Raw genomic sequence first — 14688 nt, forward strand, 5'->3', positions numbered from 1 at the left:
ATTCCTGCTCTCCCATCACCCACCATGGACTGTACAGTAACATGGTGGAAACACAAAATGAACAAACAGACAAATCAATCAATCACCTAAAGCAGTGAGAAAAACTAGGAGGAAAAATAAAGAAGGGTTCCGGGACCACAGGGAGGGAGGCATGAGAAGTAGCAGGTTGGGTGGGATATCATCACGGTGAACAATGAGTGATGCTTTGATCTTCAGAATAAAAAGTGTCTCCCTGTTTTGCTTATGGGAAGACAAAGGGCCAGAGAATCCATCAGTTTGGTTGACTAACCTAATGTCACATAGTGCCAAGTTCTCCTGAATCTTAGTCCCAATTAGAACACAAATTCTTGCCCTTAAAATTTTTAATGCATACATATTATATGTATTTTAATGTATAAGAAGATGCCATATATATAAATAACATTAAAATACATATTATATGTATATGTATAAAATATATATACACACACACACACATATATATGTATGTTAAAGATCTGAACACTGAATAGCTAGGTATCTTACAGGTCCACCTTGATAACTACTGAACTATTTTCTTCAAAGCTCTGCCATAAAATGTGAGGACTTTTAGGAACCCTCAGACACTGAAGAGGGTCTGAGACAATTGGTTGCAAAAGGGACATTAAAAACATGCTTTCCATTGTCTGAAATGTTTCTAATTATTTTTATAAAGGGTATGCCTTTTTCCAAGACCCAAAGCTCCACAGGGATAACATACTTTGTCTGTTTTATTTTGGGAGAAAAAAAAAAAAGAAAAGAAAAGAAAATGCAAAGCTGAACTGTGTCTATACACACACACACACACACACACACACATGCATATAGATATAGATATTTTGTTCAGACAAAGCTATTTCTCTCCTTTTACTTCAGCCTGTTTCTGTCCAGTGAGATGGCATGGCTGTTGGCAAACTCCATTCCCTTTTAGCCTCCATGGCCTTACCAGACTCACAGCAGTGCTACAAAATATCGACTTGGAAAGTAATTAAGATATAAGTATTCCAAAAGAGAACACATGGTTATTTAAAGTCATTGGACATGATTCAAAAGGAAAGATCTATGGAATACAAGGGCTGAGAGCCATCACGTTGTTTCTTCCCCCACTTCTCACATTAAGAAAAAAGACTAATTATAAATCTCTAGCAAATGACCTGGTAAAGGGTTTTCAAACAAAAGCCTGCACCAAAAGGCATATCTGGCAGATCTGGGCACTTGTTTTCCCTAATAACCATTAAATTTGTTCCTAGTAAACCATTTTACGACAACATTAGAAATATCAGAGTTTACGTTTTCGTTAATAAATTGCTGCCGAACGCTTGTGCTGCATCACATCTCCGAACGACGCCTTCTCCTCGCTTTGTCGCCGCTGTGCTTTTTCCCCCCGTAACATTTCATTTCCAGTGACACGTCAGCCGTCTTTCACCAACCTCAAAGGAAAGTTGAATGCGGGGCTCACAAAGTTAAGCTGACATTTGCTCCCTTCCAATAAAAAATATTTAGTCCATTAAACATAAATAGCTGTCATTATGATACATGGACTGAGTGCAAACCTCCCGGTTCCCTCTGATGTTTATTACATCCAAACAACTGCAGTGCCTGCATGTTTTCAACTTTAGTGTATTGATTAAACTTTTAAATGGCTGCCATATAACCCAGGGACAGCAGGAAGATTAATTTGCGTCAATGTTCATCTGTAATTCATTAGCCATTTATTCTTTACAACCACATGGGCTATCAAGAAAATGCAGGCCATTTTTCACTCAGCACAGGCTGAGAACAGATTCTAAAATTTGTGCTGCATACAAATAAGTTTCTCGGCCCTGGCCAGTTAAACTGTTTGGCTTTTCAAAAGTTGAAGCTGGGAAATGGCAGCCGGGAAGGAACATTAAAAACCAGAAATGGGGGAAAAAAACATACATCCTCAGGGTGCTCATGGCTTCACTGAGTTTGTCCACTGTCTTTTCATCCATGGATTGTGGTTTCTTATTTCAGTCGGATTAAAATAACAGAAACTTGTGTCTGAGAAAAGGCCATCGATAAAATGGGTTGCTTTTTCCCTACCCCCGCTTCCCACCCTTTTCCTAGTATTTTCTAAAATTCTGTTTCTGGCAGAAAACTCCAGAGTGGCAGAGGAGGACAGAAGCGCACAGCCTGAGAGGAACTTGGAGCTGTACCCTGAGAGACAGTGGCATTTGAATCAACTCTCCCTGAAACAGTGGAATCTTACCCTGCCTTGAGCTGGGAAGGTGCCCAGCTAAATAGCACTGCATTTCCTGAGGGAAGAGGTAAGCCATCTGGCTTCTCCATGTGCCCTCCTGACCCCCTTGGCAAAACACAAAATGCATATTAAAGGCATAAATGGAACGAGTACACTGGTGAAAGGCCCTTCAACACACCAGGCGCTGGGGGAGGGAAGGAAGGAGGAGTCCACGTGTGCTCAGGTTGGGACTGGAGGAGGATAAAGCACGAGAGGGAAATTTTTCTTCATAAGGATGAATAATTAAAGTGGAGAGCTAAGTGCCCTGGCCTCACACTGGCTAATAACTGCGAAAGTGAGCAGCGAAAAATCAATGGTCAGGACGACATCTGGGGAAGAGGGCTGGCAGGTACCCATTTGCAGGACATGTGAAAGGCAACGTGCAAATGCTCAAGGCGACAACTCTTTTCTCTGGTCCAGGGTGTCCACAGAAATCAAAGGCACCAGGAACGCTGGTAACCTTTGGTAACGAAGTCCATGAAACAGCCTACAAAGAAGGGCTTGGGGAGGAGGCTGTAAATTACTCATTTATAATATAACAGCTCAGGCTGCTTACAGCCAAGGATGAAAGGGAGCCCTCCACAAAAGCCTCCATCTGGAGCCCTCCTCATCCCAGCCCAGGAGTCGCTGGCACTAAGAATCCACATCATACAACTCCTTTTCAGGCCCTTGGGGGAGATGGGTATGTGTGGCGAGGGTGGAGGTGGGGTAGGGTCATCGTGCATCATATAAACACAGCTTGAGGAGTTTTATTTGGCCTGTGGATGTGACATGTGTCAAAAGGAATGCACATGAACTGGAGAAAAATGCACTGGATGGAACCTCAAGGTCATTAGATCCATCCCCTGCTATGTATAGGATCTGTCAACTTTATCTATTTTTTTCACAGTTACAAGTACCCTGGGCTTTGCACCTCACAGGAGCTCAATAAATATTTGCAGAGTGACTGATTAATTCAACCTAAGCACACAGATTCATTCATTCAACCATTCAATGAATACATATGTATGGACTGTCCATCATACCCCTGACACTGTTCTTAAGTAAGGATAAAGTGGGGAAGAAATGTAGCTGCAAAATCTCAGCAATAGGGTACTTCTCTATCACAGATAACTTTTACTTTCATGTGGAGCCAAGGTTCATTCTCGAATCCCAGGGCAGGAGGTTTAGAGGACCAGAGCCCTGTTTTTTGCCTGATCTTTCTATGGGCAAACACTGAAAGTGATGGTGCCTGAACAGCTATGCCTTGTTAATTGAATAATAGCTAGAATGAATGAGTCTGAAATTCTAAAAAAATTCAAAACACATATTTATTTAGGAAATTTCAACTAACCTTGATTCCAAGGATAAGCATAACCTCTCTAGGTGAGCTTAGTTTAAGTATTTGTTTTTGGAGATGATATGTCACGAATTTGCTGCTCACCAAATGCATCTATCACTATTGACCCTGAGTTTGAGGAACAGAAAGACATTTTGTGAAGGTTTTAGTCAGTTAGGAAGCAAACGCCAAAGACAACTACATCTGCTACATTTTCTTTTTAGGATATTGTAGGTCACAAAGAATAAACACAAATCATTGTCTCTACTCTCGTTGAGGACCTTACAATCTCTTTGGGGAGACAAAAATTAAATCATGAAAGCTAACTAATACACACAACAGAGAATTAGGGACAAACGTGTTTAACATGCTTTTTTCTCTCTCTCTGTCTCTCTTAAATCATTAATAGAAAAATATTTATGCCCAGTGAAATCAAAGCTGCTGGGATACCAGAACTCTCACACATGAAACTGATGGCTGAAAGTTATCCAGTAACATATACTGACACCCTGAAAATACTACTACGATTTCTCCATTTGATTCCAATTCTTGATAACTATTTTAAGGAAATCATTCCCCAAAGAGAAGAAAACTACACAACAAAGATTTTACTGCAGAGTTTTCTGTTATAAGGAACAGAGAGTAAAGCAAAGATTAAGTAAATAATAGTACATTGACTCTATAGAATATTGGGTGGCTATTAAAATGGTAATAATGAATACTATGAAGCAACAGAGAAAAGCCTGATACTCTGCTAAAATCACCTACAAAACTGTAAGTTCACCAGGGTTAAAACTATGTATTCATATTAAAAATACTGTCAGGTAATTTATACAAGAGAGAGGGAGTTAGAGCTATATAAAATATGTGTTCTCTATCAAATGTTCTGTGAGTTTTTTTTTATTGTTTTTATAATTAGAAAAAGTTCTAAAATGTTTAGAGTGTATAGAACAGATTATAAATGCTATGAATATTGAAAGAAAGCTTCATGCTGGAGGAGGTCAAGTCTAGCTCTAAAAATTCTTTAAAGAAACAATTCTTAATACACAGAAAAGAAGAGAAAAAGTATCCCTGGAAAAGAATATTCTCAGTGAAGGCTGAGAATTTGAAATGTGCATGCCTAAAGCATGAATAATGAAGAGATTTGTCTGGCTAGAGTAGATGAGGTGCTTTGGAGAAATAATGTTAGATAAATAATACTGGATAATTTTTTTAAAACTTTGGTTATGTCAGAGCATAACTATTTCCTCTCTACCTTTTCCTTTTCAAACTAATAGAAGTATTTCTTACTTTACAATCCTACCTGAGCTGTATCCAAGTTTATGGGACAAATGAAATTAAAAATAATATATCAAAAGGACTGGTTATGTTTCTAGTTTTCAACCTCAGGAAGTGAATTTCGACTTAGTTAATAAATTAAAAAAGGATAGTTGGGATCATTTTGAAAAAGAAGAGCAGGCATAGTGTTTGTAATTTTTCACAAAGTGTCCAATAAAAATGGAGGAAAAAAGATAAAGAAGAAGAATGGGGTGGGTGATGAAAATGATCATTGCCTCATAAATAACAGTGCTACAATAAGTAAACATGGGACTTGTAAAAAAATGAAAGGGAGATTAATGGTACAAAAAGAGAAAGCAAAAAAAGAAGAATCCATTATAAAGGAATTTAGACCATCATAAGGTTGATATTTTATATCAGTGAGGAAATGAAGACCTATTTAATAAATGTTAAAGGGACAAAATAAATCTGCAATCCTAACCAGAGAGTCAAATGTACAAAAAGTATCCGTATAATAATGACAAAAAATGATTGGAGAAGCTCCAATCTCTAAGGATGTGCATAAAGTCAGAGGCAGAAATAATACAGGAAAATATTGTCAGACCTGGTCTTGTAAAAAGTTGTCTCTACATGGTAAAACATCATAAAAAAGAAAAACCCAAATTGCAAACAAAAAGATGTCTTAGATTTATCATCTAAGACAGACAAAAGGTTACTATCTCTAATGTAGTAAATATTTCTTACAAATCAAGATGAAAATCATTAACATCTCCTTAGGGAAATGGGTAAACAATACAAACAACTGTTTACAACATAAAAATAAAAATACCCAAAACTGACTGAACATGTTCAGACTCTAGTTCAGCATGTTCATACTCTGAAGTATAGTCTGGGTTAGGAGGACAATTTACTTTTTACTGAATAAACTCTTGATTTTTAAAAGAAATGCTTCAACTGTTGACCATTAAGAACAAAATATGCTTTACTTGTTTTGTTCTGTTTTGGGTTGTTTTTTGTAGCCACTCATTATTTAGTTAAGAAGTTCCCTTCAATTCCTCAAGTTCCATGAGAAATTTTTTATTATAAATGGATGCATGCTACTATTTTCTATAAACATTTTAAATTATCGTATCCTTTTATTATCATTAGGAGTTTTTAATCTCTTATTATTTTTATGAGCATGAGTTATAACCGCTGTTTTAAAAATATCCAAACTTATGAGGTTTTTCTAGTTAACTTATTAATGTACAAATACTAAAAATGGTAGTCCAACATGTGAGTGATATCTAGGTTTTTTAATTTGTTAAAGCTTGCTTTTATAGCTTAGGATGTGGTCAATTTTTAAAATGTTCTCTATAATAGCTTGAAAAGAATGTCTGTTCTCTAATTGTGCACAGCTCTTCCTATGTCTGTTAAAATCAGCTTGTTTATTGTAAATAGTGCTGCAATGAACATTGGGGTGCATGTATCTTTTCTAAATAGTTTTCTCCGGATTGCTGGATCATATGGTAACTCTATTTTTAGTTTTTTAAGGAACCTTCATACTATTCTCCATAGTGGCTGCACCAATTTACATTCCCACCAACAGTGCAGGAGGGTTCCCTTTTCTCCACACCCTCTCCAGCATTTGTTATTTGTAGGCTTTTTTATGATGGCCATTCTGACTGGTGTGAGGTAATACCTCACTGTAGTTTTAGTTTGCATTTCTCTAATAATTAGCGATGTGGAGCATTTTTTCTTTTTCTTTCAAATATTTATTTATTTGGTTGCGCCAGGTCTTTGTTGTGGCACTTGGGATCTTTTTTTTCTTTTTTTTCTTTTTTTTTTTAGTTGTGGCATGCGGGATCTCATTCCCTGACCAGGGACCAAACCCGGGTCCCCTGCATTGGGAGCACAGAGTCCTAACCATTGGACCACCAGGGAAGTCCACAGAGCATTTTTTCATGTGCCTGTTGGCCATCTGTATGTCTTCTTTGGAGAAATGTCTATTTAGGCCCTCTGTCCATTATATCTACAACTGCCAAGACATGTAAGAAACCTAAGTGTCTGTCAACAGACGAATGGATAAAAAAGATGTGATATATATATATACACACACACACACACACACACACACACACACACACACACACATACATATATGTATATACACTTATATATATACATACACACCACACACACAGTGGAATATTATTAAGCCATAAAAAGAATAAAATAATGCCATTTGCAGCCACATGGATGGACCCAGAGATTATCATACTAAGTGAAGTAAGCCAGACAGATAAAAACAAATATCATATGCTATCACTTATATGTGGATTAGATCACTGAAAAGATCACTGAATGATCTTAAAAAACTAATGATGTTTACCTTTAGGTAAACAACAAGGACCTACTGTATAGCACAGGGAACTATGTCAATATTTTGTGGCAACCTATACAGGAAGAGAATCTGATAAAGAATAGGTATATGTATGACTGAATCACTTTACTGCACGCTTGAAGCTAACATAACATTGAAAATCAATTACACTTCAATAAAAAAAGAAAAACAAAACAAAAAACACCCAGTTTGTTAATTGTATTGATTTTCTATGTCTTTAACTGTTTGTCTGTTTGACTTATCAGAAATTGAAAGAAATATTTTGAAATCTTTGACTATTATATAGACTTTTCTCTTCCTTACTTTTTATGTAAATACTTGCTTTATATGCAATGAGTTGACCATAGCACATTGATTCTAAGACATTTTTCTTTCCCACATTGAACATCATTCCAAATATTCCTTCCTGGATTATTTCCACTTTTTCTCAGGTACACGCTTTTGAAGTTCTTTTAATTGATTATATGTGTAGTAAATTCTTCCCATTTTGTGCACATCAATATTTCTTTATTTTGCATTCATTCTTGAAAGACAGTTTCACTTCTAACAAAATTCTAGGCTAATATTTTTCTATCAATTTTCTGAAAATATAATTCCACTGCTTCTTGGCTTTTTCATTTTGATGGTAAGAAACTTCCCCTCTGCCTTCACTCTAATTGTCATTTCTTTGTAGTGCATTTTGTTTTTTCTCTAGTTACTTATAAAATCTTTTGTCTTTGGTAATCTGCAGTTTTAATACTTTTGTTTAGATGCAGCTTTGTAAATATTATCCTGCTTCCTCTATCATATATCATGTCTTCCGATATGTTTTCACGTCTTTCAACATTTTAAAGAATTTTCAACTATCAAATTTTCAAGTGTTGCCTCTCCTATTTCTTTTCTATTCTCTCTAGGACTTTGATTTCCTTAATGTAAAACCTTCTCATTCTAGCCTCCATGTCATCTAACCCTTTGGGCTTTCCATCCCCTTGTATTTCTGTGTTGCATTTGTATACTTTCTATAGATCTACTCATTGGTTTACTAATAATTCCCTTCAATGATCTAACCTATTTAATCTAACCAGATTATTTAATATACAGAATTATATTTTTATATGAAAAGTTTTAAATAGATATTTTTCAAGTTGACTGGTTACTTTTTATTGTCTCTAATGGCTTTTTTTTTCTTTTTCATTCCATCTCATTTCTTTAACCATTTGATACAACTTTGTTTTATATTCAGATTGTGATAATTCTAATATCTGATGTCACTGGGAGTTTGTTTCTTGGCTACCTTTTACACTTATGTGCTTTCGAGTGTTTGGTGATCTTGGACTGTGTGCTCATACTTTCCTTTTCTCAACCTGTGGAAATCTTGACAGACTGAACTGATGGTGCTTTCTTCCAGAAAGGATCTGTGCTACAGACCTGAGACCACTTGATTAAATTTCAAGGATCCAGACTTAATAAAGAAGTTTTGGGTTCACATCCCCTGTTTTGGGGTAGGTTCAAGTCTTTATTTCCATATTTCAGTGTCTGGATTTGAAGCAAATACCTACTTCCTTCACTGGCTTCAGCTTAATGTTTCTCTTGATTTTTTTTCCCTTTTGGCGAAATTTCCTATTTCGAGCTGACCCAGAAATGTATTAACAATAACTATTTATCTAGAAACTAGATATCTTAAAGAGGATGGTATTAAGGGTGCCTAGTCTGTCATGCTTTCTAATACACATTATTTTCAACACACACAAAAATATAAACACTTAAGTTAGTGGGAATGACAGCACTAAATTCAAGGTAAAATTCACCCCCAAATAATGAGATTTAACTAATGAAGTTTTCCAAAAAAATTTTTTTTGGTAGATAGACTGTTTGGCCATTTCATTTATCTCCTGGAAATTTAGCTTAAGGAGATATTCAGAGATACTGTAAACTTAAGTTTAGGTGGCCTATGGAGTTGCAAGAACAAACCCTCCACCGACTCTCAATTTTAAGATTGTATTAAGTTCCTAATTTAATAACCAAGGACAAAAAGTCTATCATAAGTAAGGTGGCCACACAAAATAGGAGCAGATACAGCACATCACAGGATTTCTTACTTCTCAGGAGTATATTTAGTACACTCCTTAGCCCCTAAAGAGTATATTTAGTAGCTTGGGACATGTCCATGCAAGGTATTGAAAAGTCCATTTTTTTTATGTTCCTGCCCTTTTACTTCTCAAACGCTGCATAATCATCCCAGAAGGAGGCATAACAATGATGTATGTGCTTCCATGTTGGAGAAGTTTTACAGATACAGGACTCTTCTGTTTCTTGAACAGGGGCGGAGAGTAGTCAATACTCAACTGTACTTGAACAATACTGTATCTCCGTATTTCTAGCTTTCTAAAAGCCCATTTCTTCAGAGTCCCATGAATATGTGTGCACCAGGAGAGTTATTACAGAACTATTTATATTGGTGTAATAAAGCATCTGACTCCAGTTTTGATATTTGACTGCTGACAGCTTGCAGGTCTCTTTCCTTACAGGTCCCATTCCTCTGCTTTCCCTTTGCCCCACATCTGGCAAGCTGGTAAGAAAGCCCAGGTGTTTCCTTTTTCTCCCCTGGGCACCAGTGGGAAAGTTCAAATCACGCAAACTTGGCACACATAGAGGAACCCTCTCCCTGGCACTACTGTTAACCACAATAAAAGCCAAAGATGCTTCACTGAAGCCAAATGGGCCAGCTTGGATGCCTGTCCTGTTCTCTCCAGAAAGCCTCATGAGTAATCAACATCTTCATATGCTCTTGGCCCACGTGTGGTGCCATCAGTCTTGTCATGGGATCCAATTTTGGGAGGGGGTGACAAGACAACTGGCCTTGTGTACACAGTATGGTCAGGGTGATGACCACCGTCATCTGGGGGACTTTCTTTTTTTGCTTTTGACTTGCTTTCAGGCTCTGCCGCCTGCTGGTTAGTGTGCATTTTTGAAGCCTGCAGGCTAGCGTACACGTTGAGCTGCATTTGCTGAGTCCCACCAAGCCTCTCTTATATTGAAACCAACCTAAGTCAAAGTTTCAATATTGGTGTTTAGGGACAGGAATAGAGGATTGGGGCTCTCCTTAAAGTAGCCTTAGCCCAGACCTATCTTGGCACCTCAGATTAAATTTGTACCTCAGTTCCAGCATAAGCTGTGACCCATGGTCTGTTCAGGGAAAAAATTCTTACCCTGAGACCACTGACTGAGTCTCTCAACCAGGCATGGGCCCTGTTATATAATCAGGGGAAAGACCAACATTGATACCCTGTGCAGTATACAGGCCCATTGGGTGATGCTCCTGTAAAGATGAACAGTCACCACGTGGTGTGCTGGGGTCTACATCCTAGAAACAGATCACTCTCTAGGTCCCTACAAAGATTTAAATGCCTCTACTGCTGCTGCCTATGTCTCTGTCACCAAAACCAAACCTGATCTTCAGAGTTACAGGGAAAGAACACTCATGCACCACGGAGTACAGACCCTTATAAACGATGACCTTGAACGCTTTATCCCCACAACTCTTAAAGTGGCAGAGGACATCATCGCCTTACCAGACAACTGTAAACTTGACTGACAAAGATACCCTGTTCCATCACATTGAGTGCTGTGGCTTATCAACATGCCAAAGGGTTCATTCAAACCCTACTTAAGCCAGTGTTTCTACATCCAATAAAACAACCACTGCCACGGGGGGAGGCTCCTAACCCTGATGACATGGAATTGGCACTCTTTGGAGGAAGACAACTTACATAAATCTAAACAAGGTCAAGAAGAACCCCATGAAAGTATATCCAGCAACCACCAAAAAGAAAAGTGAGGGGCGGGAGAAAACAAAAATGGAAGTCCATAATTAGAAATCTGAAATTCACTGAAAGAATTTAACAATAGAAAAGTTAAAAGGGTGTGCTTTGGCTTTTGTCGTCTCTATGACACAGGCTCTAAGTGAACTCTAATCTCTGCTGAGGTGCACAAATTGGCAAACGTTCCTGGCCTCATCTAACACTGGGACTCAAATTACATCTGTAACTGGGGACTTCACTAAATTTAAAGGAACCCCATATTCTTAGAAGAGTTATCAAATGTAAAACAGAAGGCAGACAGGTATGCATTATCTTAATCATTAGAACTACTGCCTCGTCTAAATTCCCCATGATCTTAGTGCCCACTGTCTTAGCATATCCCATAGTGGACATGGATACTCTGACCCAATGAGTAATCAACTGAAATAAAACTAAATCTTTGATATTTAAGATCAGCTTGACAGAATGGGACCTCATGGGCCAAAAATGGGAATACTATCTCTGGTGAAAATATTTAATATGGCCTAATATAGATTAAAAAAATAGTTACAGAAATTAAGACCCAAGATACAAGATGTACTTAAAGGAGGAGGCTGTTGTTTTTACCATCTTCCCATTTAATAGTGATATTGTACATCATTATTTTTTCTTTTGTCACTTGTGCTTTTGGTGTCATAGCTAAGAAGAGTTTACTTAACCCAAGGTCATGAGGACCTTACTCCTATGTTTTCTTCCAAGAGTTTTACATTATTAGTTCTTCCATTTAGGTCTATAATCCATTTTGAGTTAATTTCTGGGTGAAGGGTAAGGAAGAGGAGGTCCAACTTTTTTCTTTTGCACATGGATATTCTGTTGTCCCAGCACCATCTGTTGAAATGACTATTCTTTCCTCACTGAAATGTTTTAATATCACTGTTGAAAATAAATTGACCTTACACATGAGGGTTTATTTCTGGATTTTCAGATCTATTACATTGATCTCCATGTTTATCCTTACACCAGTACCATATTTCCTTCATGACTAGTTTTGCAGTAAGTTCTGAAACTGGGAAGTGTGAGTCTTCCAACTCTGTCTTCTTTTTCAAGACTGTGTCTTCCATTCTGGATCCCTTGCATTTCCATAAAAATTTTAAGATCAGCTTGTCAATTTCTACCAAAAAAAAAAAAAAAAAAAAATTCCATAAAAAATCCCCCTGGTTTTTTTTTTTTTTTTTTTTTTTTTTGTGGTAAGCGGGCCTCTCGCTGTTGTGGCCTCTCCCGTTGCGGAGCACAGGCTCCCGACGCGCAGGCTCAGCGGCCATGGCTCACGGGCCCCAGCTGCTCCCGGTATGTGGGATCTTCCCGGACCAGGGCACAAACCCGTGTCCCCTGCATCTGCAGGCGGATTCTCAACCACTGCGCCACCAGGGAAGCCCCATCTGGGGTTTTTGATAGAGATTGCGTTGAATCTGTAGATTACATAGTGGAACACTCTCATTTTAATAACATTGTCTTACAATCCATAAACATAGAATGTCTTTCTATTCATTTAGGTCTTCTTTAATTTTCAATGTTTTGAGTTTTTGGAGTATAACTTTTATTCTTCTTTTGTTAAATTTATTCCTAAGTAATTTATACTTTTGTTTACTACGATGAATGGAATTATTTTCTTAATTCCATTTTTGGATTATTCATTGCATATGTATAGAAACACATGTGATTTTTTTCTCTTTTTTTGTATATTGATCTGTACCTGGCAATCTTGCTAACTCATTTATTAGTTCTAGCAGATTTTTAGAGGATTCCTTGGGATTCTCTGATGTGTAAGATCATCTGACTTCACCATCAGGTGGCTGAAAGCTTTCAGACCTCATCCCTCCCCATTCCCTTTTGCCCCACATCTGCGCAAGCCAATAAGAAAGGCCAGGTACTCCTTCACTTGACATTGGAAGTTCAAATCCACAAACCCTAGCCTTCACATGGGAACCTTCATGCCACCCTACCCCTAACCATAATAAAAGCCAAAGCCACTTGCCCCTTCCCCACTTAGGCCAAGTATACCAGCTTGGTACTTCCCCTCCTATGGCCAGAAAGCCTGATGATGTAAGCAATAAATGTTTCCATACTCACTTGGTGCATGTGTGGCATCATTAGTCTTGACATCTGAACCAACTGGGGCGGAAGTGAAACATTGATCCTACTCACTATGGGGCAACAATAAGACAACGGGCAAAAAATAGAGACAGTTCAAACATCCTACAACAGGGACAAGGTTAAAACAGCCATTAAAAATTATATATTTGAAAACTATTTAATAATAGAGGAATATGCTCATGATAAAATATTGTGAGAAAAAAATATAAAAATCAGTATGCAATGTAATCACAATTTTCATTATGAATATATGCACACTCATACATGTGTACAAGAAAGAATGGAAGAAAACATGTTAGAAGTATTTACTGCTGGGTGGTAGGATCACAGGTTTATTTTTATTTCTTATAATTTAATGTATTTTTCAAAGTTTTTAGGAAGAATGTTTACTATTTATTTTATCATTAATAAGAACAAATAAGAGCTAAAAATCCTACCAGGGAGCCATAGGTCTAATTTAAAAACATAGAGTTGGATGCTATGTGGCTTGATTTGGCTGAAATATAGATTCCTGAGACTTTTTCTGAGACACCTGTCTTTTGTTAGCTTAATTAGGCCCTTGTATCTATTTAAGTATAATTTCCATTGGTGCTGAATTATTCATCCAATGAAAATAAGCACTGGAACAAGTTTTCTTCTGAAAAGCATGTGGTTAGCATAACCTTTGTAAAACAAACACATTCAAGAAAAAAAAAGGAAAGGAAAGAAGGAAGGTAGGAAAGAAACAATCTCTCATGAAAGCTTTTAATTAGCTTTGGTATTTACAGATTCACCTTTCTTAACATCTCTTTTCTTTGTCCCCATGCCCCATTCTCCAGCTGTAAGTCTCGGTCCCCCTTTATTATCCATTGCTGACTCTACTCAAGGTTTTCTAATTCTGCTGTCTGTTTCCCAGGTCTCCCAAGAAGGCGGCTGCCAGAGGTACACTTGTGAAATGTAGATCCCTTGCTATTTTGTACCACTGACAACATTTCAGATTTTCAAGGCAGAGAGTACTCTTCATAAAATGACTCTTGCTTTATTTTCTAATGCTCCCACGCCTTGAACTTAATTCTTCAACAATAGCAAATGACCTGCCATGCTTTCACAGCCCTGTGCTCTTTGCTCAGAATGTCTTTTCTTCTTTGCATCTTCCTCACCTTTCTGATCAAGTGCTTCTTCTACTGTCTTTCTAGATTTCTCTCCATCCAAGCAGCATCTTTAGTTGCCACCTACGTGCCCTTATTGTATGTTAAACAAATACACAATAAACTACCTTTGTGGTAGCTCTTAACCACACTGCACTGAAGTAACTTGTGTGGTCGAATAATATTTTTCAAACGTTTCCTTGGATCATCTGGCCATTGGTCTTCCATCCTGTCTTTGTCTAAATCTGTGGTTTTAACTCAACTCTTCTGACTCCTGTCATCTCTGTGAGGTTGTCTTGGGAAGACAAGGTTGGGAAGACAATGTTGGCAAGCCAGGTGGAGGTTACAGAACCTCCTCATTCCTGCCTTAT

The 14688-nt window shown here is 37.6% G+C and overlaps 1 protein-coding gene across 1 annotated transcript in view; it reads right to left on the reverse strand.

The window, feature by feature from the left end:
• The window catches only part of LRMDA (leucine rich melanocyte differentiation associated), a 775121-nt gene that overhangs the window by 31983 nt on the left and 728450 nt on the right, over positions 1–14688 (reverse strand). The window lies entirely within an intron of this gene.

The sequence above is a fragment of the Lipotes vexillifer genome, unplaced genomic scaffold, assembly GCF_000442215.2.
Source record: "Lipotes vexillifer unplaced genomic scaffold, Lipotes_vexillifer_v1.1 scaffold865, whole genome shotgun sequence".
In the NCBI taxonomy this organism is placed as follows: Eukaryota; Metazoa; Chordata; class Mammalia; order Artiodactyla; family Lipotidae; genus Lipotes; species Lipotes vexillifer.